At 41.9% G+C, this 24876-nt stretch overlaps 1 long non-coding RNA gene across 1 annotated transcript; it reads left to right on the forward strand.

The window, feature by feature from the left end:
• The first annotated feature begins 15182 nt into the window (after positions 1–15182).
• Positions 15183–22390, forward strand: LOC116522735. The gene is made up of 4 exons (XR_004256994.1): positions 15183–15246; positions 18431–18553; positions 20113–20256; positions 21699–22390. It is a non-coding gene; the product is annotated as an uncharacterized LOC116522735 (long non-coding RNA).
• Positions 22391–24876: the final 2486 nt, after the last annotated feature.

A 24876-nucleotide genomic window follows, 5' to 3' on the forward strand; every position in this document is an offset into this window, starting at 1 on the left:
AGATCTCTCTCATGGAAACCTGAGTATTCTTGTACCAAAGACCAGATTCCACCCTGGACAGTTCTGCCTGTAGAGTTCTTCTCCACGGTTTAGGAGCCTGTGGACGTACGGCCTCAGATATGGGAAATGCAGTGGCATGATGATTGGGTGGAACAATGGAAGGCAGAGGTGGGGCTTGCTTCCCCATGGACATTCACTGATAAACTATTGTGGTACCAAGACAGACTCTATGTGCCAGTGGGGCCACTTTGGGGACTAATTCTATCCCAGTGTCATGATAATCCTGCGGCGGGGCACTTTGGCTTCTTCAAGACCTTGAACCTGGTCTCCCGTACCTTCTATGACATGATGTACAATCTTATGTCACATCTTGTGTACGTTGTCGGCAGGCCAAGTCAGCGACGGGAGCCCCCACCCCCAGGGCTTCTCCAGCCATTGCCGACACCAAAAAGACCTGGGGGGGGCATTTCTATGAACTTCTTGATAGACATGCGTCCATCTTCTGGACTTACCATGGTGTTCATAGTGGTAGACATGCTGACGAAGATGGCACATTTTATCCCATGTCGGGGATTACCGACAGCCCGCACCACTGCCCGCATATTTATCCAACATGTTTTCAGGCTGCACAGCCTACCTGACAAAGTCGTGTCGTACAGAGGAGCGCAATTTATATCCCAGTTTTGGAAAGGGCTAATGAACGCCTTGGATGTAAAAATCTGCTTGTCCTCAGCGCACCATCCAGAAACCGATAGAGGGACGGAGAAAGTGATTGGGATCTTGGAGCAATACCTGCACTGTTTTGTGAACCAGCAGCAAAATGATTGGGGGGGACTACCTGGCAGTGGCGGAGTTTGCGTTCAATAACTCACAGCACATATCCATGCAATCGACGCCCATCTTGGCCAATGTAGGGTATCATCCTCGGTTCTTTCCCCTCACACCAATCGACTCACTGGTCCCCGCAGCTAAGGACTTTCTGTCGGAACTATAGGCAGTCCATCGAGTGGTGCGACGATATCTGGATAAAGCCAAGGAGGATTATAAGAGAGTCGCGGACAGATCTTGTTGCGCGACGCCGGCATTGACTGTGGGGAATATAGTGTGGCTGTCCACTAGATACCTTCCATCAGACCGGTCGGTTAAGAAGTTAGACAACTGTTACCTTTGCCCATTTCCTGTTGAAGCAGTCACCAATCGGGTCGCCTATCGCCTGACATTGCCATGTTCGATGTGTGTCCATCAGGTCTTTCATCGATCTCTCCTTGTTCCTGAACAGCTGGCCTGTCCTTTTCACTAACCAGATCATCCCCAGCCAGAACCTTGTGACAATAAGGAGCCACCCGAGTATGAAGTTGCCAGTATCTGGGATTACCGATGGCTGAAAGGACGGTTCCAATATCTGTTTGAATGGAAGGGCTATGGGCAGGAGGATTTTACCTGGGAGAATGCTACCTCCATGAATGCACCTGCTTTGGTGCAGGCCTTCCATGATCAATTCCCATCTAGGCCACAGATGGGATGAGTGTCAAACCCAGGGAAAGGATCCTGCGGTGAGGGATAGTGTTGTGGCCCAACAGCAGCTGGCTGAGCTGTTGGTGAAATCTGACAATGATGAACACTATGGGACTGCCCTGGAGGCTGCGGAAGGGGGGGGATGTTTGGAGTCAGAGCAGGGACTTGAGAGGCCTGTTGGCCACCAGTGGTGTCTGAATCAAGGAGCAGTGAGGAAGAACAGAGGGAGGCTGTCCCTGATGTACGTATGCATTACTAATCCAGCCGTAGAGAAAGATTTGAAGAATTTCGTGCATTCAAGCCTTGTTTCATAGAGATAGCTTTCTGGGCTTCCAGCCAAGGGGTTGCTTATCTCTCTCCTTAGTTGTGGCAGACAGCCAAATCTGTATCCGTATATATTGTAGAGGCTTGGGACAGAACACTTAGCAATGTAAATTTTGGGCTCAGTTGTGGTTGTAAGTTGAGAACTACTGGTACCTGTGTTTAGGCATAAAACAGATTTGTGAGAATTAGGTGTTTAGTAGAGAGGTGGAAAAAGGGAAAAAACTGTTCCTGTGCCCTGAGGGGAAGAATTGGAGCAGTTGGTGTCTGGGATGTAGGGGGTCTGTAGATATTTTTCTCAGTCCTTCTTCTGACTCATGCAATACACAGGTCTTCTATGAAAGGCAGGCTGGTTACAGCTGTTTTTTCTACAGTCCATTGGAATCTGCTCCTGTCCTGCTTGCTTGCAGATAAATAAACAAGATCATCAGGAGTACATTTCAGAGGACTTGCCAAAGTCAGAGAGTAGTAGTCACAACTACTACTGAAAAACCAGTTGTGCTATTAGATTTAGAACAATAAAGAGACCAAAACAATCTATGGTTGACTCCTTTAAGAGTAGAGAGAACATGTATTTCAAGATTTACTTAGTATTTTTGTACACAAAGTCACATGCTGAAATGTGCCCATTTTTGCCACCAAATTTTGATGATGTGATGTCAAGCTGTCTTGGGGATTGTAAACAATGAGCTATGGAGTCCAACATGTAGTCTATTGCTTATGAGTTGATATCCCTCCCCTGACTGAAGATATACTGCCTTGTGGTAGTAACAAGTATCTAGAATAATAATCATATTTAGAATGTAGTTGCATTACTTCAAGGCAGCTCTCTTGGTAATAATGAAGATGAAGTTGTCTCATGAAGGCAAAGTATTTTTTCCAACTCACATAGTAAGTGAATTTCTTCTTTTGTTCTGAGGAAAGTACATACCCGAAAGCAAGCAAACTCAGCCTCCTGCCTGCATAATTCAGGAGTTGATATTTATCATTCAATTTCTTTCACAATATTTCTGGAAGTCCAAAGAACTGTGACAGCCTGTAAAAACATCAGTGGGGAATTAAAGGGGCAATTGGCAACACTCAATTGCCAGCTATTGGTAAAACCAGTGTCAACTATCCATCCATTCACCAATCAATCAGAATAGAACTGGAAGGGACCTTGGAAGTGTTCTAGTCCAACCTCTTGCTCAAGCAGACCACCTATTTCAGATAGGTCTAGTCTTTTCTTAAAAACTTCCAGTGATGAAGCACTTACAACTATTAGTTGCCATTACCAACTATTATATGGTATTTTTAAATTTTTTAAGGAGTTCATAGTTGTTTTAGAACATACCACTAGGTTCATCACTACAAACCAGGCTTCCATCAGGTGCCTAGAAAAATTCAAAATTCACACAAAGTTCAAAAGACCAGCCATGATCATGTTCTTGCTTATTTACTTACAGAGCAGGAAGAAGGATCCTAGTTTAACTTTATCCTGATATCTGATTGAGGTTTATCATCGTTAGGATGCAGTGGTGGGTTTCAAATTATTTTAGAACCTATTCTGTAGGTGTGGCCTGTTTTGTGGGAGTGGTTGGCGGTCACGTGACTGGGTGGGCATGGCCAACTTGGAAAATGTGGTAAAACTCACTTAACGACACTCTTGCTCAGCAAGCAAAATTTTGGGCTCAATTGTGGTCATAAGTTCTCTTTCTTTCTTTCTTTCTTTCTTTCTTTCTTTCTTTCTCTTTCTTTCTCTCTCTTTCTCTTTCTATCTTTGTCTCTCTTTTTTCTCTCCCTCTCCCTCCATTCCTTCCTTCCTTTCTTGTGTGTATTTCTCCCACTTTCTTTCTCTCTTCCCTCCCTCCCTCCTTCTTTCCTTCCTTCCTTCCTTCCTTCTTTCTCTCTCTCTTTCCCTGTCTCTTTCTTTCTTGCTTGCTTGCTTGCTTGCTTGCATGCTTGCTTTCACTCTTTGTCTTTCTTTCTCTCTTTCTTTCTAAATCATTCTAAGGTTTGATGAAAGCAGTTACAAGTTTAGGGTGAAATAAGTCTTTCTCAAAAACTTAAACCAGGATTTCAACAAAACCTCTAGGTCAGCATCAAGCTCAGGTTTTGACTTTTATCCAGAGCTGATCAGCTTCAAAAGTTCGGGACAGGTCTCTCCAGCTTAGATTTCCCAAATAGTCCTGGCAATCAGGAAACCATGGGTGTGTGCCACCTCTGAACCCACAGCCATCCTTGATACTACAAGAGGACTTATTGAGGCTCAACTATCATGGGCTTTGGGAGAGTGGCCACCACAAGGGATGGAAGGCAAGTAAGGTTAGGAGGCATCAGAAAGGAAGGCTAGGATGAAGGATGTCTATGGGGATTCTTGATCATCCAGGATGTCGCAAAGATGCTTCCCCCGCCCCAAGAGGCAGCTGGACTTTCTGCTATTTCTTTGACTTTCTTTCTTTCTTTCTTTCACTTCTCCTCCAAGAAGCTTCTTCAGCTAATCCAGAAGCTTCCTCAGAGCTGAAGAAGTTTCCCGGAGGAGAAGAAAAACATCTTCAAAGAAAAACCAGAAAGTCCAGTTGCCTCTTGGAAGAAAAAAAGTACCTTTGGGAGAAACAGATGAGGGCATCCAGTCCTAGCCTGTGCCCCTCGTATCGGGCCATCCCAAGGAAGGACTCAACCTGGCTTCAAAAAGGGCCCATGCTTCACAGCCAGACAATCTGCAAAAGTGTGAATGTGGGCAGGGGGGAATGTGCATGTCCCATGTTCAAGCACAAGTTCCCCCAACATAGTCCCCGGACACACAGGTGGATGGGTGGGTGAGGGATAAAAGTTGCAAGTATCACATCCCCCTCCCCCCCAAAAAAGCATCTCCGCCTTTGCCTCAGGCAGTTTCTTTAACCCTTGGCTGTGTTGCGCTTTTGCAAAACAAACCTGCCCTCAACCGAAAGCGTGTGTGTGGGCAGCCACCATTGCTACTCATGTTGTGGCTGAGCTTCTGAAGAGCTATGTTCATGCTGGTGATCCGGAGGGCAGGAGGAAGAAGTTTCTCTTCTGCCTTACGACCTCCTCTCCTCCTCCTTTACCAACACGAGATGCAGCTAGTGGAGAAACCCCCGCAGTGGCCCAGGTCCAAGGTGCCCCATTTTAAAGTTGAGCCCCTTTTCTGTGCCAAGCGGGAAGGGAGCCTAAGCAAAGGATGAGGTGGAGAGCTAGGCAGAGGAAGGGGTAAACCCTAGTGAGAGCTGGCTGCCACCAACTATAAGATAGGTTGATCAGGGCAGTGTGCTGCTGCTCCTGGTGCCACACTTTGCAGCCGCCGGAGCCCTATGTGGACCTCTTATGGGATATTGGGCAACCTGGTTATTGGAATCCCCCCCCCAAAAGACCTACCACCAGGGGTTTCTTTTAAAAAGCCTCTCCAGACAATCTTGAAAACCTACGAGGTTGCTTTGGGAGGGGGACAGATGGGCAGCATCATTCAAAATAATCTGGAGAGGATTTTTTTAAAAAAAAAACCGTCGAAAAGCCTCAAGATCTGGACAGATGGGCAGACAGTCTTTTGGGGGTGGGATCCCCAGAACCAGGTTGACCAGCACCCCAAAGAGGTCTGCATGGGGCTCTGGCGGCTGCAAAGTGTGGCCCGAGGAGCAGAAGTCCCTGAACCCAGTGGGGCAATATAGCTCCAAAGAGGTCTGTGCAGGGCTTCAGCAGCTGCAAAGCGTGGCATGAGGGGCAGAAATCCCTGAACCCAGTGGGGCAATGCAGCTCCAAAGAAGTCCATACAGGGTTCCTGTGGCTGCAAAGTGCAGCAAGAGGGGCAGAAATCCCTGAACCCAGTGGGGCAATGCAACTCCGCAGCCCTCGCTAGGGTTTCTCCCTTCCTCCACCCAGTTCTATGCCTCCTCCTTTGCTTAGGCTTCCTGCTGGCTCTGCCAGGGACAGGAGGGGGAAAAGGCTGGCCATCTGCTCCTCCTCCCAAAGCAACATTGCAAATTTTCAAGATCTTCTGGAGAGGCGTTTTTTTTAAAAGAAACCCCCAAAAAAGCAGCAAGAGAGATCAAGATCCTCTGGAGAGACGTGTAGGTGGTCTGTTTGGGGGGGGGGGGGAATCCCCAAAACCAGGTTGCCCAACACCCTGAAGAGATCCGTGTGGGACTCCGGTGGCTGCAAAGTGTGGCACGAGAGGCAGAAGTCCATGAACCCAGCGAGGCAATGCAACTGGGTTCCTGCTGGGTTCATGGACTTCTGCCCTTCGTGCCACACTTTGCAGCCACCAGAACCCCACATGGATCTCTTCAGGGTGCTGGGCAACCTGGTTCTGGGGATTCCCCCCCTAAAAGACCACCCACCTGTCTCTCCAGAAGATCTTCTTGCAGCAGCATGCCCCCGATCAACCTACTTTATGGCACCCTCTCGAGCCCGCTCTGCATGGAGTTGAGTTGGCAGCAGGGAGCCCTTGCTAGGGTTTCCCCCTTCCTCCACCCAGCTCTCTGCTTCCTCCTTTGCTTAGGCTCCCCACTGGGTTCAGGGGTTCTGCCCCTCATGCCACACTTTGGAAGCATGCTGGGGCGGGGAGAGAGAGAGAGAGAGATCAAGCGGCGACTAGGCAGATGGGAGGAGTGAGCAGGGGTGGGGGGGAGGCCAGGGGAGGGAGCGTTCCAGCACGGTGCCACTAGATGAACAGGTCATGAAAGGCTAAATTTGACGAATTGGTACTTGCGTATTGGACCATACCGGCAGAAACCCACCCCTGCTAGGATGTGTCTCTATTTAAACATCCCTTTTCTATGTAGTTTAATGGCATGATTCTCACTTTTTTTAAAGAACAGACTGCATTTTGTTTTACATAATATTAAACAAACACATAAGGGCAAAGATTTCCTCTGTCCATTTGTGTCTGACTCTAGGGGGTAGTGTTCATCTCTGTTTCTTAACTGATGGAACTAGTGTCCCCAGACACTTACGTGGTCATGTGGTCACTATATGCTGAGGTCACTTCCTGTTTGCTTGTAGGGCTGTTTTTTTCTCCCCCCCCCCCCCCGAGCCTTCAGGGAAGCCTCTTGAAGACTCCAGAGGGCAAAAAATGGCACTACGGCCAAACCGGAAGTGACTTCCAGTTTGGCCATAGGGCTGTTTTTTTGCCTTCTGGAGCCTTTAGGGAAGCCTCTGGAGGGCAAAAAATGGCCTCAAAAGAAGGCTGAAGTTAGCTGGCCAGTGCATGCATGTGCACTGGAGCTGGCAGGGCAATGCCTCCCATGCCCTAACAAATGGCTCTGCACGCCACCTGTGGCATGTGTGCCATAGGTTTGCCATCATGATCCTAAGGGCTTTTGGCAATTCCAATTGCACTATGGCAAGATTCACAATTTTAACAATGGGGAAAAGACCCATATATTTAGAACTTCTGAGTAGTATGAAGAAACTTAGTGGACAAGAACACCCTATGCTCAACCTGGTATTCTTTTGGTTTCGGCCTTTTATTATCAGCTTGCCTTTTGTGTGCTTGGTGAGCCTTGTCTAAGGCTTTATGAGTCATAGGCCAGAAATGTTGAAGATGATCAACCCACTCAGACACAGATAGGTTCTGTGGTTTCTCCTGAGGAAATTCAGGAATAGGCACAAAATCCAGGCAGAATACTACTTTGAAAGGGGTCAATCCAGTATTGCTATGTACTGAATTGTTGTACGCTACATCTGCATAGGGCAAGAGGTCAGCCCAATTATCCTGTTGATAATTGACATAGCGCCTAAGATACTGCACTAGAACCGAGTTAGCCCATTCACAAGCCCCATTTGTCTGCAGATGGTGGGTGGAGCTTAGACTCTGGGTGGAGCCTATTAACCTCAGGAACTCCTTACAGAAGAGGGAGATGAACTGGACCCCCCCCCCCCATCTGAAATAATGTGTTCAGGAACTCCATGTAACCTATACATGTATAGGATAAACAGTTTAGCCAGTGTTTTTGCCAATGGAATCTTGAAGCCGGGCACAAAATGCACTTGCTTGGAGAACAAATCTGTGATCATTCAGATGATGGTATTTCCAAGGCTTTCTGGTAACTTGACAATAAAATCCATCGGTATCTCCTTTCACGGTGCATCAGGTTGGGCAACACTTTGAAGTAGTCCTTGAGATTTACCTGGCAGTCTCTTTGCTGCAGCACAAACAGGACAACTAGCAATGTAGGATTCTATGTCTTTTTTCAGAGAAGGCCACCAAAACTGCCTTTTAACCAGATGTAATGTTTTCACGAACCCAAAATGTCCAGACATTTTTGATTCATGGGCCTGTTGGAGGACAACGCTTTTTAGACTAGTGGGTATATAGAGCTTGGCTCCTAGCCACGCAAGGCCATCCTGCATGGTGCACTCATTGGAGTGTAACTTAAACTATTCATCAGATGCCTCAGCCACTTCGTCAAATCCATGGGTACCTCCAAATCCACTTTCCCCTGGCTCCTGGTGACCACCAGAGCTGCTAGGTGTTTGGCAGGAATGACTGGATGAATCACCACTGACCTGGCACCGTTGTACTGCAGTAGCCTGGAAAAGGCATCAGCCATAAAGTTATTTCCCCAAGAGAACAGGGGCAACTGCTATGTAGAGGAGATATCCCTAGTTTCAAACTTTTGGACAGCCATTTGTCTAACATAGTTGAGGATTTCCTGCTTGAGCAGGAGGTGGGACTAGATGACCTTTGAGCTCCCTTCCAATTCCGTTATTTTTTCAAACCTTTGATGTCTCACTGCATTGTATTGCATATATCACATTGCTCAGTTTTTGTCTGGGTGTTTTATCCATGGGGTTGATTAGCTTCTTTCTTAATGTAGTCTTGGGTTTAAAATGTATGTGTATGTTGTGTTAGTTGAATTTTTTTCTGAGATTTTCAGATATATTTGCAATGTATGGAATGATAACATTGCTACCTTTGTTGTTCTCTTTTTTTTTCTGTAATGGAAGCAGAGATGGTATTCACCCAGTTCTGACAGATTCTGGAGAACTGGTAGCTGAAATTTTGAGTAGTTTAGAGAACCAGAAAATAGGCTAGCCCCACCTCCACTGCCTCCCTGCCTCCCAGCTGATCTTCTTTTGTTGCCCTGAACAGGAGCTGGAAATCAGGTTAATGAGATAGGGAGGGAATGGGGATTTTCCCCTGCCATGCCCACAAAGTGTGCCCACGAAGCTATGCCCACAGAACCAGTAGTAAATTTTTTGAATCCCACCACTGAATGGAAGAGCTCCTGCTGAATCTTTTTCTGGATTTGATGAAGGCCCAGTTAGAATAACCGCAAGTTCTGAGGGATTCCTTGATGTGTTTTAGTTCTTTTTCTTTTCCCCCTTTGCTAGTAGGCAAATTTTTAGCCTGGTGGTATAGGATCCTTTCCATTTTGTGCTCCAATGTGTGATGAGAATCAAAATGTAAATACTGACCTGCATTTGGGGGTTTTCTTCAGCGTTAAGGCTTCTGTCTTCCTTAATGTGCCTTGCAGTCTAAAACAGCCTAGATTTTATCCTCCTGCCCACACCATCACAACTGATGAAGTTTGTTTGGTAAGAAGTGAAATACTTTGTTCTTCTTTTGCAGTAGATGTGGTGTATTCTCTTTACCAACGATTCATGATATGGTCAAAGGTTAGGATTTGTCTATTTCCCATTGCCATTTTAGGATAGAGCAGGCTTCTCCCTTTTGTCTGGTAACTGGGCACTGCCCTCCCAGGCCATTTTACTGTGGAGTGCAGATGGCCTGACCTTTCTGAAATTCTAGCCAGATCTTATGGGACTTCCCTACAGAGACAGGGCTGGTGCTCTTTTTTGAACGGTGTATCCAAAATGTGTGTTTAATTAACAGCACTATTTTTTTGAGGGAGCACTAATCTTGTATGCAGAGCCTTGATCTAGAGAGACAGGTGTGTGGCCAGTTCTGTCATAAATTAGCACATGACTGATTTTTAAAAACTGCTTCTGCTGATGAGGTTTAGAGTAGTTACATTTTTTTAATTTTCTTTGCTATGGTGATAGGCCATTTTGCACATTCTATGATTGGTTTTGGATGCAGCCAGCAAATCGGCGCAGTTTCATTAAGGAGATCTATTGATGGCTGTGTTCCCAACAGCAAGGGACTCTCCATGGGAGGAGAAATGAAGCCAGGGAACTCACCAATCACTTCCTTGAACTTGTTCTGAAAAAAACTCTGAGGACACAGCAGCATCTCCCCTATTATTGAGTCAGAAAAAAACAATTTTTATGAGTGCACTTTTTTACCAGAAAAAAAGACTGGTAGATTGCAATATGTAGATTGATATTCTACATATTGGAGAATGGATTGGAGAAGAGAAAATTGTACATAAACTGGGTTTCAAAACTCCAACTGACTAGTAGATAACAGCAAATTATCTCTTTGTTGCCCTTAAGTTATTAGTGGCATAATAATTCAGACATCAGTTAGAAAGCAGAAGATTAGGCTTGGAGTTCTAGTCTTTTATTCTTCAGGAAGCCAGCTGGGTGACCTTGGGCCAATCAGTTATGCTTAGCCCTAGGAAGGAGGCAATGCCAAACTACTGAAATTTTTTGCCAAGAAACTGCAAAACATTACAGTATCTAACATCAAAATTTATAAATAGATGGCCAGTTGTCATTAGTTCTGTTAAAAATGAATATCCTGAAGTTTTCTTCTTTCAGAATTCCTTATATAAACAAAGCTATCTTCTTCATTATTGGTCTCCCTGATAAAATCTCCAACTGTGTGCAAATTTCCATCAGCTTTATGGGTGAGAAACCAGGCTTATTTACTTAAGGGCTATGCTGTATTCATTCAGCCTATAGTTGCTCTTCCTTCTTATGCATGAATTCAGCTTAAAAAGCAAATTTGGTGTAAATGGCTTCTGCAGAACTTCAAAGCGACAGTCAAGATGAGAGTAGGTTTTAAGCAAGGAAATGACATATCTGAGCAGTGATCAGTTTTGCTCTCTAGGCAAGCCTATTTAAAACCACTTTCCATTTTAAATATAGCAATAAAATACCAGGCTAGCAAGCCTCCTGATAAGGCTAAAAGCAATACATCCAAATCCAATCTAAATTTGACATTGCCTAGAACAAGAATTCACATTGATAAGTTAGGACTCATTTACAGTGCAATAAATGGGTGGGTAGCTATAATATGGGTATTAAACTTGTAAAATATATTGATGGCAAGCAAGGGCTAAATAAATAATTTACTGTGAATAGATTGGAAATCTTTACCTGGTACTTAATTGACCATTCATGCTCCTGTGTTCTTGATGGCTTTCCATTTTATATTTTCTTATAATTCTCTCTTCTCTCTCTCTCTCTCTCTCTCTCTCTCTCCCTCTCCCCCCTCCCTCCCCCTCCCTCCCTCCCTCCCACTCTCACTCTCCCTGTCCCTCTCCCCTCCCTGTCCCTCTCTCCCTCCATGTGTGTGCGTGTGTCTGTGTGTGTGTGTGTGTATGTACAAGACCTCATTTTTCCCATGTGCATTTTATTTACAACAATGGTTAACTCCCTCTCTATCTTGTCAATCAATTACATTCTTCCAGACATGCCTGCTTAGAATAATTGCCTTTCCTGCATATGAAGCAATCCTTTCATTTCTGAATCCATCTTGAAAGTGTTGTGACTGTTCTTCGTGAATGTTTCTGGATCAGAAAATTATTGGCATCATAAAGAACAATGTTTCTATTTTAATCATGGCTAATTGTATAAGCCACAAAAGCTGGAGTTATACATTATTTTAAGCTATAAACCATGGCCATTAATCAAAATGGATGGTTCATGCAACATGCTATTCCAAACAAGACAAGTCTGTTATAGTGGTTAAGGTACCAGGAGACTATCAGTTCTAGTCCATTTAGACAAGAAGTCATCTGGGTGACCTTGGTCAGATACTCTTTTTCAGTTTTAGGAAACAGACAATTGCAAATTATTTCCAAAGTCATGCCAAGAAAATAATCAGGCATCAAGGCTGACTTAAAGGCATTAAAATAATAAAATAAAATACTTCCACCAAGCAAACTACTTTATGAACCAGTCAATGTTTTCCTGTCTAGACAAGCTATGATAAATAAAGATACAGGGAAGTAAATTCCTATTAATATTTCCAATTTTTCACTCATCTGAATACTAACATGGTATACTTAAAAATGACTTGATGGCACATAATCAATCAATGACAATAAAAGCAAAGAAGCATAATATATGCAAATGTTCCATTGTGACAATGAGTTTGGAGCCAAGTCTCCCTAAATCTCTAGTACAAACTACAAACAATACCCTTTCATTCTATTCCAGTTTTTGAATTCCGAAAGCACCACAATGCTATTTCATTAACTTAATAAAACAATTGTCTGTGCTATGTGGGACAGTAACTATTTTTAAAGACAGCTTTCTAAATGTGATGTACCATAGAATTTATTAATGGTATGATGATATTGTCAGTTGTATTTTTTACTCCATTCTTTGGATACTTATTCTTTCACTGATCAATATTTTGCTGAATCTCTGCTGGAATCCCTATCTAATTACTGCCAGTTCAGACATAATTGTCATCTATATGAAAATAAAAGATCCAAATGATAAAGCTAGTCTCAAGATTAGTTCAGGTAGGTGAATGTTAATCTACAGCTCTGAAGTCTCAAGATGTTTCTGTATGATAGCTTAGTCTGACAAAAAATATATATCAATTAGTATTACAGTACTTCACTTCCTTATAGACCCTATAAACGCTTCCGGTAGTACCGTATTTTTCAGAGTATAAGACACAACGGAGTATAAGATGCACCAAGGTTTTGAAGAGGCAATTTTTTTAAAAAGTAGGTAGATAGATAAAGGGATAGACAGGGAGAGAAAGAAAGAGAACTACAGTAGGTAGGTAGGGGGAGAGAGAGTAGTTAGGTAGATAGGTAGATAAAGGAGAGAGAGAAATACAGTAGGTAGGTAGGGGGGAGAGAGAGTGTGTAGGTAGGTAGAGGGATAGAGAGAGAGAAATAGAGAGAGAGAGTAGTTAGGTAGGTAGGTTGATAAAGGGATATAGAGAGCTAGAGAAATACTATAGGTAGGTAGGTAGGGAAAGAGTGTGTGTAGGTAGGTGGGTAGGTAGGTAACACAGATAGAGAGAGAGAGAGAGAAATATATATATAGAGAGAAAACCAGTAGATAGGTAGGTGTTTCTGCTGGCACAGCACTTGATCAATGTAGTTCTCATCAATCAGTGAAAGAGCTTTCCAAAAGGGAAAAAAAGTTTTTGCACTCTGCCATCGTCCCCAAAATGGCCCGTTTTTCACAAAAATGGGCCCAGTTTTTTTAAAAGGCATGAATAGCCTTTAGGGGGGCACTTGCAGAGTGCTCCTGGGGGGCTAGGGAGGCAAAAACAAGCAAGAAATGGCCAGTTTTTCATGAAAATTGTCAAAAAAAATTGCATGCATAACCATATGGAGGCTTATAGAGTGCTGCTTAGGGCTGGGGGGGGTGTTGAAAAATGGCCTGTTTTTTGCTCATTTCTGCCCTCCTCAGCCCCCAGGAGGTTTCTGAAAGCCTCCATAAGAGTATGCACAGCCATTTTGGTGAAGGGACGGGGCTTCAGGAGGCAAAAATTGCTGTATTAGATGTATAAGATGCACCCAGATTTTCAGCCTCTTTTTTGAGGAAAAAAGGTGCGTCTTATACTCCGGAAAATACAGTAATCCATACATATAAAGTCATCACATGTAAAGTGTTAAACATAGCAATGTATCCTAATATAAGCAACATATTTGGAGCGGGCAAGACATTTAAGCTTCAGCTAGCTCAGGGGTGTCGAACTCAATTTCATTGAGGGCTGCATAAGAGTTGCGGTTGACCTTAGGGGGGCTGGGGTGTGGCCAGCTCAACATCACTCATGTTAGGGGCACCTGTGGTAGCCCAAGTGCTCTGTCAGCAAAAACGGAGCTCGGGAGGGCCATGTGCATTTTCACTGGCAGACACACTGCGGGCCGCTCCTTCACTATTCCAAAGGCAGCCTCATTGACAAGATTTAAGCCTTGAGTTTTACACTCCTGATCTAGCTCACCCAATAATAAAAGATTATGGGAGTTGGAGTTCATAAAACCTTAAAGCTGCCAAGTTTTTCCCTTTTCATGTAATTAAAGCATTAGTGCAGCCTTATTCATTTTCTTTCTTTCAACACAGTTAGCCCCTATTACCATTTGCTTACATCATCGGCTTAAGAAAAAATATCTTCTCAGTCCCAACTGAGCTCATGCATTGAAAAACCTACCTCAAAAAGACAGTCATAAGAAGGCATGGCTTGATTAAAATTTTACTCGCTGCTTTCATAAAGACCAGAGAGCTTTCTCCATAGGTACCAGCTCATCCTTTAATAACTAAGAAAACAAAACTGTATGTATACTTATAATATGCATGCTGCATCCACTAAGTGCAAGCAAAACATAACAGAATTAATTGAACAATCACAGCAAAGAAGATCAAAACCCAACAAAAACTGAAGTACTCATAATGACCCTGGAGAATTTAAACAGATGGACTCTTGTAAAGCTAAGAGGATTCCTGCTGGTGAAGATATCTTAGGTAAATTCAAAATGCCTCATTAAATTGCCGCTTAACTATGTGGTGCCACTGATGTGCATCAGGCCAGGGATGCATCATCAATGTACATATGAATCATGTCCATATGTTAGGGATGGCTTGACTTGCAAAATTCATGCCTACTTCCACATTGGAGCCCTTTTTGAAATTTCACAGGCAGAGACTTTTGAGGACTTTTGTCCAGTTCATCAGAGTGGAATAAATAAGAGGGACTCCATGGATTTGAACCTTTCGTCCTTCTCTATCTTGCAGTGATGGTTCTAAAGGATTGCAGTCAGATTTTGTATACCTATGAAGGGAAAAACAAAGTATTCTCTTTCAGGAACATAGGAAAAGTTGATAGAGAACACAGCAATCTGCAGTTTCTTCAACTTAGCAGAAACAATCAACCAATTAGTGTCATACACCCTTTAGTCTTAGAACAAATTAAGGGATTAAAAAAATACATTAAGGACAGACAGCCCAACCTGAAGTCCTATAGATGAGGGTATGAAAACTATTCAAATATAAAAAGGACCATAAAAACAGGAAAGAGATTAAGGATCAATATTTTAGCAAAGCTGGCCAGTGTTTGTTTGCTACCAAGAAAATTTCAAAGGTGATGGCAAGTAAGCATCCAGAAATTAATTGGATATTCACAACTGTGAAGGGCTCTAATAGTTGCCTTTCTCAGTTCAAATAAAATCTAATATTATTGACCTCTATAGACACTAAAGTATTGCACGTTTTTGGATGATTAAATTGCCAGTTCATCAATACAATTTTTCTCCTCAGAGATTAAAAAGAAGAGGATAAATGAGAGAATAACTATGTACTAATATATGACTGAAGGTGAGTGGATTGGCAAGTGTTTGCTGAAATTTGCGATTCCTCAAGATTTTACAGAAACTGTAGCTGTCACCAGAGCTATTTAGCTTATCATTGCCTTTTTGACACACTTAAATTTGGAAACATAAAAACACAGAATTATAAGTCAAGGAGAGAGGCTGTTACACCTAGTCACTGCAGGAAAACAAAGTGAATTATCTTGGAGAGATGAATATTTTGTCTCCACTAGAGATCATCAGAGAGAAGAGCAATAACAGCATTGTTCCTATGAGGTGCAGCTGTTTTAAGATGTAATAGGGCCCATCAGCATAAACATTGGCCACTGCCGATCTCTGCTGCCAGGAACTGCCTGAAAACATGCACAGAGGCCAAAAACGGGGTTGTAGGGACATAAAAGCAATGCGCAGAGGCAGAAAACGCAATGTGTGGAGACGGTGATCAGCGGTGATTGGTGGCAATGTGCTCTGAATCTTCATAGCCTTGAATGGGTCTGAAACAGAGCATCTGGAGATTGAAAATACAAGGCATAGAGGTCAAAAACATGAGGCACAGAGGCCAAAAATGTGATGCATGGAGGCGACAATGGTCTGTGACAATCCTTGCAGCCTGGAACAGCTGAATGGGGGTATTCAGATTGGCCAATCCACCCGCCAATCAGCTGCTCATGCTGAATCAGGCTGTAATAATGTGCTGAAGCTGACATGGGATTTTGCTATGGGCTGCAAGGATGCTAGCCAGATGAATACCAATGCATGCTAGTAGGCAGAAGCAGATTTTTTCCCCTTGTTTTCCTCCCCAAAAACTAAGGTGTGCCTTATACTCTGGAGCATCTTATACTCTGAAAAATATGGTATATTTCCAAGATTTGAAGAAAGAGTTTTCCCAGGTCTTCCAATATATATATATATATATCGAGACTTCGTCGAAACGTCGCCAAGACACCTACAATTTTACACGGGAGAAAACCCGAATAACTAGAGACCTACATACTAACACCCACGAAAACCTCAGAAACACACACACACACACACACACACACACACACACACACACATTTAATTTGCTGGGCTTGTACTATAAATGCAAGAAAGCAGAGATGAAAATTTGATTCAAAGATGATTCAGTGCACCAAGTCAGATATTCTCAAATTGATTTGATTACTCAATGGATTTTTGCATACAAGCATAGTTTTATCAAAACCTATAAATCTATGAATTGATCTGGCAGTTTGAATAGACTTTTAGTACTGAACTGCAAATTTGAATGGAATCAACAATTTCCATTCTTGCCTGATGTCTAAATCCTTATAACGTAACTGCTGCAGGCTTGTGGGGATTCTTTGGCCATTTTCTTACTTAAGCTCTTGCCTCTACTTGCAAAGTTTTCCTAGGAATTTATTATCCCAATTCCTTTGATCCTAGAGATAGTCCTAGATGGAAGAATGTGCAGCAGCCACTTTAGGTAGCCATTTTGAGGAAGATAACTAGGTCTGGGCTGGGATAGTCTACTCCACATTGATACTGGTGTCCACTGATATGGCACTTTACTTTTGATGATCACTTCACAGAGACATTTTTTCTGAGGTAAAGAATAAAGTCATTGAGAAATAAAAATACAGTTAGGTAGCATATCCTTTCCTTACTATTAGCTCCATGGAGTCAGATCTCAGCATTATTTGCTATGGATCTATCAGGCATATTTTTAATGTCCGAAGAATAGATAGCTAAAGCTGCAGTTCAATGTTCATTTATTCAAAGGATATGATCCCAACCACCACGAAATTCAGATTTATTTCTGAGTAGACAATAAAGAATTATTCTGTAATTAAATTGTGTTACTCCAGTATTTGTCAGCATGTTGGCTAGGGAATTCTGGGATTTGAAATTCATACATTTTAAAGTTGTTGAGTTTAGTGCTTTAGCCCAATTATGTAAGAGATAAATCTTAAAACCATGAGCATGTTACATAGGATTGTTCTTTTTTTTCTTTTTAAGTTTAAAAGTAGAATCCAGTGAACTGCAATTCAGAATCATGTTACCACTTTTATTTATTTATTGTTCCCAACCACATTGTCATGAATCAAATGTATGTTTTTGGAAATATATACCGCTTTTAAAAGGCTTACTTACCTTAAACAAATTTCATTATCCTATAATATCAAACGATGGCTTCCAGTAAATAGATTATATATAACAATCAATTCAGGTTAAAGACAAACATTGGAAAAATAGGCTTGTCTTTCCTATCCCTGCTGTTGTTTTTCTGTACTTTTTACAGTGACCATATTCCAACAAATGGCAATATTAACCTGGCCTCACTGAGATGAGAGAATAAGAAGAGTTAGACTTATATAATACCTGAATGCTATCTGAATAATTTTGAGAGTTGAAGTCTTAAAGTTACAAAGATTGAGAAAATTGCTGTAGACTAAATTAAATTTTTCCTCCAGGAAAAAATTAATAGCACCAGCTTCCATAGTATGGATGCATTCAAGAAGTCACCCAAGTCCAAAGTATTATTACTTTTTGCTAGCCCTTTTTCCTAGTGCTTTTATTTCACCACCACCACCAGCTAATTCAGCAGAAACAACATTACTTTAAAATTAAAAAGTTAAAATGTCCTCAGGATTGTTTTAATTGCAAACAATATCTGCTCAGAATTCAGATTTTTGTTGGGGGAATCAAACTATTGTACATGATATTTGTCACAATCTAAAGTTCACTGGTAATGAGTTGGTGGTTCGGGTATGTTCATAAATTTTGGGACAGGACTAGAAGAGCCATAACAGTAGGATTATTTTCAGCAAAATTAAGATGGGTGCAAAATGATGAGCAATGTGTAGTGATATCATTATGTGATGCTACATTATGTATTTGCAATCTGATATCATATCATTTTCCTCCCCTTTGAACCTCAAACAAAGTAGGCAAATGATAACTAATAGTTGAAGAAGTACTTTGTCTCGCTGTCCTTATGAGTTTCCAATATAGGTGGCCCAGAATATTCCATTAAGTCATTAGCCTGATTCAGGAAGGACAAGGCCTGACATTTTGGAAAAAAATGTGAAAAAGTAATTATTTGCATTTCTCTACCGAGTTTTGTGAATTAAAAAGCTCCAAATATAATCATATGGAATGTGCTCTCATTCTACCCATATTTTTATTGTGTCTTTCTATACTTTTTCCAGCTATGGTCCACATGACGAAGTAACAGTACCTAAACATACTCCAAGAATCATTAGACTTCATTACTAAAGGTCCATGGCCTGTGGTATCCTAACTGCATATGATTTATTTTCTAGCATTATAAGGTACAAAGATGGTTTTAATGATTCCATGTAGTGCATTATTTATTACTGAGATTTTAATATCTCTGAGCCGCCTAGAATTCAGGATAGAGCAGTGGATAAAATTCAAGCTTAAATTGCATAATGAGTACAATAAATGATGTTCCTTTATTACCTTATTTAAATTCTATGGGAGAAATCCAAGATAGCAAACAATTACAAATTAAAAGTATTTCCCAAATGTAAAGACAACCTAACAAGAAGGAATGGTATGATGTTAAATAGAAAAAAAATGCTGACATATTTCTAAAAAGTTCAATAGTGAAGATGATTCAGTGAAGATGATGACATGCCAGATTTACTGGGGACCATATTCAATATGTGGGAACACACACACACACACACACTGTTATATATTGTAATATAGGAAAAGATGAGTAAAATTGAGGGGGACCACAATGACATAAAATAAGTAGGAATGTCTTGTGCAGGGAATTGGGGCGGGGGCTGAAAAAACAGTTTAATGTTTTCTTGGTTATGTGAAGCCGTTGTTAAAGTTGGGTGTTTCCAACTCCCATATGGAGGGCAACTGTGTCATTGTCTCTTGGCTGTTGTGATCCAAGGAGATGCATAAAATTATCAGTATGGTCCTGCAAATTGACTCTATTTGCTAGACAACTTTGTACAATAGTTGTCCACTCATTCTTGAGAAAGTGAAAGCTTTGTAACCATCGTACAATTTCCTAATATCTCACAGAATCATTGTGACAATCTCATGAACATCATTGGAAGAATCATTCACATCATTGGAATAACAGTGTCCAAGTTGGAAATAATCAGATACACATAAAAAAGAAAATCAATCAAAATACTGTGCTTCTTTTTCTTTAAATCCTTTTTTTTTGCTAGAAGTTCCAAGAGTTTAATGAAATATATTTGCAATATATGGTCATAAAAGTCAAGATGTTGATCTCAATCAGGGGTGAAATGTTACTGGTTTAGACTGATTCGTCCAAACCGATAATAAAAAAAATCCGACTAGCTATGATGGACAATTTATATTACTGTATTTTTCAGAGTGTAATATGCACCTTCCCCCCCCAAAAGAGGGTGAAAATCTGTGTGCGTCTTATACACTGAATACAGCATTTTTGGCCTCCTGAAACCACACCGCCTTCACAAAAATGGACGTGCAAAGGGTTTAGGAGGCCTGCAAAGTGTTTCTGGGGGCTAGGGAGGGCAAAAACGTGTGAAAAATGGCCCATTTTATGCTCATTTTTGCCCCCCAGTCCCCAGGAGCACTTTGCAGGCATCTCAAACTCTCTGCATGCCCCATTTTTCACAAAAAAATAAGGCATGTAGAGGGTTTGGAAGGCCTGCAGAGTGCAAAAACTTTTTTAAAAATTTACCTCTTCAAAATCTTGGTGTGTCTTATACTCTAGTGTGTCTTATACTCTGAAAAATACGGTAGCTGGAAAGCAGGATTTCACCCCTGATCACAATGTATATAAAAAACAGGAGCAGTTTTAATCATACAATTACAGCTGCCATCTTATCTCTTTTTTAAAAATTATATCCCCCAGACACCCTTGATTGGTGAGAAAAAGCTTTGTTTAGCCTGCAGATAAAATCAATAGAAAAGAAGCCTTTTCCCTTGGTGGTAAATGTTGGAGTATAACCCATTTTCACCTATGTTGCCGGAACAGACAGAAGGGCAGAAGAGACTGGTAAAAGCTTTCATATTACCCTTAAAATGTGTTGAGGGAAATGAAAGGTCATGTAGGATATTTGCTTATGCTATTAAAAAAAGCAAGTCTTGTTAAGAAAAAAATATGTACAGCAAGGCTCCTGGGAACAAAGATTATCTTCTTCAGTAAACATTGTTTTGATGTTTTGCTAAACAAATTCAGGCAGATTTCTTTTGGAAGGGAATGAAAACAAGAATCTAGCATGGATAGAAATGTATTTAAAGAACAAAACTATAGTTCCTCCTATTTACAGCCCATCCTCATACCTCCCATATTAAATGTATAGCAAAATAGCTACCATATCTGCATTTTTCTTTTATTGGATTCATATTTATTCATATGTTTATAAAATTTATAGACTGCACAGCTTATCTTAATATAACTCTATGCTGTCATATCTATTTTATTCCCTAACATACCCTAACAATTAAAGCATCCACAATACATCAACATTTATCTGAGTAACACCACCATTAATTAATTAATTGGTCAGAACTTCACATTTATAGAAATATATGTGGACAATATTAATAGATTGTGCGCACATAACATGCTTAACCAAGTCAGTTAAAACTCAGTGGTTATACACTCACACAACATGCCATCTCAGTTAGTTTTTGTGGATTAGCATGTAATTAGCACCTTTTAGCTAATTTTTAATTACTGAATTGCAGACACACAGAATTCAGTAATTGAGTAAATACATTGTGTGAATGAAGTCCATGAGGTATTAGTCTGATTACTGATTGGTTAGAACAGCATTAAGCAGACTTCAGGCAGCACATCAGCCACAGGTTCTGAAGTGTTCCAAGGAAAGGCAGGGAATCTTGAACACTGGAAAATGACATTCTTAGTTGAACTGTAGCTTCAAATGTCAGATGGGAATTACTGAGTTACTAGATGAGTGACAGGTCACATACAGAGAGATAAGGCAGAAATATTAACGATCTTATTCCCTGGATTTATTGTGTGATGAGAATACTCAATTTGGGACTTTCCCAGTTATAGCATAGCAAAAAGGAAAATGTGACATCACTGTATTAAAGCAACCAGGGAAAGCAACAGTGACTAAGAAAACTGAAGAACAGAAAAAAAAGTATTAAGGAGATGCCGAAAAAAGATTTCTTGAATGATGACATTCCTTCTCTATGCCTATCTGGGTTTTCAAGTGGAACCTACAATTTCTGTCCTTCAAGCAACTTCGTTTTTCAGACTGCAGTTTTGATCTATAGTGTTCAAAAAAAAGTAGCCAAAAATCCAATTGGCAATACTCTTTATGTTTTGTTATTTATTCAACTCATATGCCACCCATAGAGGTGAGTCTAGTTCAGATATAACTCCTGGATAGAGAGCCAAGTATGATTATTTTCTTTAAGAAGTATTATTTTTTTAATGTGTGCCTCTTTCTTTTTCACATCTAGGTCAAAACCAGGTCTGTAAAACTACTGTAAGAAAAATCAAATGCATAAATTATATGGGGACAGAAGACAAAACACTCAAGTGGTAAACATTGTTTACATAGGTAGACGTTACATTTATCCACATTATACAAAGCACACCATTATAAATTAAGTGTATGTGAAAAGAAAAGATTTGTTTTCCATTTTACTAGATTTTTCTTGTGTAAGAATGCAAAAGCAAAGACTATCTTTTCCTGCTTAATTCTACACTTCTTGTAGTTATGGAATGGATTACTGAGTTGTTTTGAATTCAGTAAATTACTGTACAATATATCTAAGCTAAAAATGGCATGCATACTTTTGTAGGAAATAGTTTATTTGAAAAAGCCTATAGAGGTTTGTAATACTTTAATCCCACTGAAGGTATTGGAGCTTTAGTCAGCTAGCATTTAATAGGATTGATACAATCCAATGCATGAAAAAGAATTCTGAATAGCAACATTTAAGTTTTGAGTTTATACTCTATTGAACTTATTACACCAGATAAAAATGGCAAAAATTGCTCATTTCCACAATGCTGATAAAGTCTTTTAAAATCATGAGTGTGAAATAAATAGGTGGATCTTAATAAATGTCTCATTTTTGTTTAGTTAATATGTTTGTATGCAAGAATACTTATATGATATATTTTATTGTATGGTGTGCAAAATTTGTTAAAGATGTTTTACATATTGGAACAAAATATTATTTTTTAAAGATGTAAGATTAATTATACTGTATTATTCATTCATTTGTTTGTTTGTTTATCAGATTTATATGCCGCCCTTCTCCCACAGGACTCAGGGCGGCGTACAACATAAAAAAAACACATATTACAAAAGTTAAAAAGGAAATTAAATAAAGTATCCAAAAACAAACCCAATTAAGATTAACAATAAATTTTTAAAAATTAGATTAAAATTAACAATTAAATTAATCATTTATTTTATTCTGTTCAGACCAAGCTGGCTTGCTGGAAAAGCCAACTTTTTAGGGTGCGTCGGAAGGACCGGAGGGCAGGTAAATGTAAATGTGATGATAAACATTATATAGAAAGAAATTAGAATTTAACAATACAACACTCGAAGTAATAAAGTATTTTACCTTCCTTACAATTACTCATTAGATGAATTTGTTTTGTCAATATACAATATAGGTGCTATTTGAAGAAGCTCTGAAGCTGAAAATAAACACCTCTGAATTTTTTAAAAAGGAGCAACAATAGCAATAGCAATAGCAGTAGACTTATATACCGCTTCATAGGACTTTCAGCCCTCTCTAAGCAGTTTACAGAGAGTCAGCATATTGCCCCCAACAATCTGGGTCCTCATTTTACCCACCTCGGAAGGATGGAAGGCTGAGTCAACCCTGAGCCGGTGAGATTTGAACCGCTGAACTGCTGATCTAGCAGTAGCCTGCAGTGCTGCATTTAACCACTGCGCCACCTTGGCTCTTGGAATATCTGTGATGTAATAAGGAAGTTTCTGTAACAATACCTTTCTCCCCACAACAGTTACTTATATTGGCATAATTCAATTTGTTCAAAATTAAAGGCATGTAAATTACTCAGTGTAAAGTTTGTTCGCCAGTGTGGTACTTGATTCACAATCAGGGGTGGGTTCCTACCGGTTCGCACCGGTTCTTGCGATCCGGTTCGTCAGTGAACCCGGAAGTAATTAACTTCCGGGTTCCTAGCTCCTAGCCCCTGTCGCTGGGTGCCTGCAGGGTTTTTCTTTTTAAAAAACGCCTCTCCGGAGAGGAAGCCCTGTCAAAGCGCACCTTTCCCGCCTCGGCGGCTGCAGGGACCACCCCACCGCTTTACCTTCCTCCTCCTCCTCCTCCCCTTCCGCCCGCAGCAGCAGCAATGGCAGCCGAGCCGGGAAAGGAGCGCTTTGGCAGGGCTGTCAAAGCGCACCTTTCCCGCGTCGGCGGCTGCAGGGACCATCTCGCCGCTTTATTTTCTTCCTCCTCCTCCTCTCCTTCCGCCCGCAGCAGCAGCAATGGCAGCCGAGCCGGGAAAGGAGCGCTTTGGCAGGGCTGTCAAAGCGCACCTTTCCTGCGTCGGCGGCTGCAGGGACCATCTCGCCGCTTTATTTTCTTCCTCCTCCTCCTCTCCTTCCGCCCGCAGCAGCAGCAGCCGAGCCGGGAAAGGAGCGCTTTGGCAGGGCTGTCAAAGCGCACCTTTCCCGCGTCGGCGGCTGCAGGGACCATCCCGCCGCTTTATTTTCTTCCTCCTCCTCCTCTCCTTCCGCCCGCAGCAGCAGCAATGGTAGCCGAGCCGGGAAAGGAGCGCTTTGGCAGGGCTGTCAAAGCGCACCTTTCCCGCATCGGCGGCTGCAGGGACCATCTCGCCGCTTTATTTTCTTCCTTCTTCTCTTCCTTCCGCCCGCAGCAGCAGCAATGGTAGCCGAGCCGGGAAAGGAGCGCTTTGGCAGGGCTGTCAAAGCGCACCTTTCCCGCGTCGGCGGCTGCAGGGACCATCCCGCCGCTTTATTTTCTTCCTCCTCCTCCTCTCCTTCCGCCCGCAGCAGCAGCAATGGTAGCCGAGCCGGGAAAGGAGTGCTTTGGCAGGGCTGTCAAAGCGCACCTTTCCCGCGTCGGCGGCTGCAGGGACCATCCCGCCGCTTTATTTTCTTCCTCCTCCTCCTCTCCTTCCGCCCGCAGCAGCAGCAATGGTAGCCGAGCCGGGAAAGGAGCACTTTTGCAGGGCTTCCGCCGCGCCCCCAAGGACCGCTGACCTCGCGCTGCCGTTTCTTCTTCTTCCCCGGCCTTCCCAGTTAGCTTGCTTGAAGCTCCGAGGAGGCGGGAGGAGGGTCGCAGGAGTGGAAGTGGGGGGAGGTCTTCCCGGCCGGGAAGAGCTGAGAGGCTGCCGGCCCCTTTCGCAGGAAAGTTAACTTTTCTTGGCGAAATCCTGCCCCCCCCCCCGGCGTGGGTGAGCTGTCCTCTTCCCGTAAGCCGCCCGGAGTTACCTGTGTGTGAGGTGGGCTGCCCTATGCATTTGCGTGTATGCGCTGGAAAGAGAGTGAAAAAGAGAGGGAGAAATAATTATATTAATTAGATAGATCAGTCTTTCTCCACCTTGGAGACTTGAAAGTGTGTGGACTTCAACTCCCAGAAAGGGAGTTGGGAGAAAGGGAGAAAGGAGGAGAGAATGAAAGGA

Source organism: Thamnophis elegans, chromosome Z (assembly GCF_009769535.1).
Source record: "Thamnophis elegans isolate rThaEle1 chromosome Z, rThaEle1.pri, whole genome shotgun sequence".
Taxonomy (NCBI): domain Eukaryota; kingdom Metazoa; phylum Chordata; class Lepidosauria; order Squamata; family Colubridae; genus Thamnophis; species Thamnophis elegans.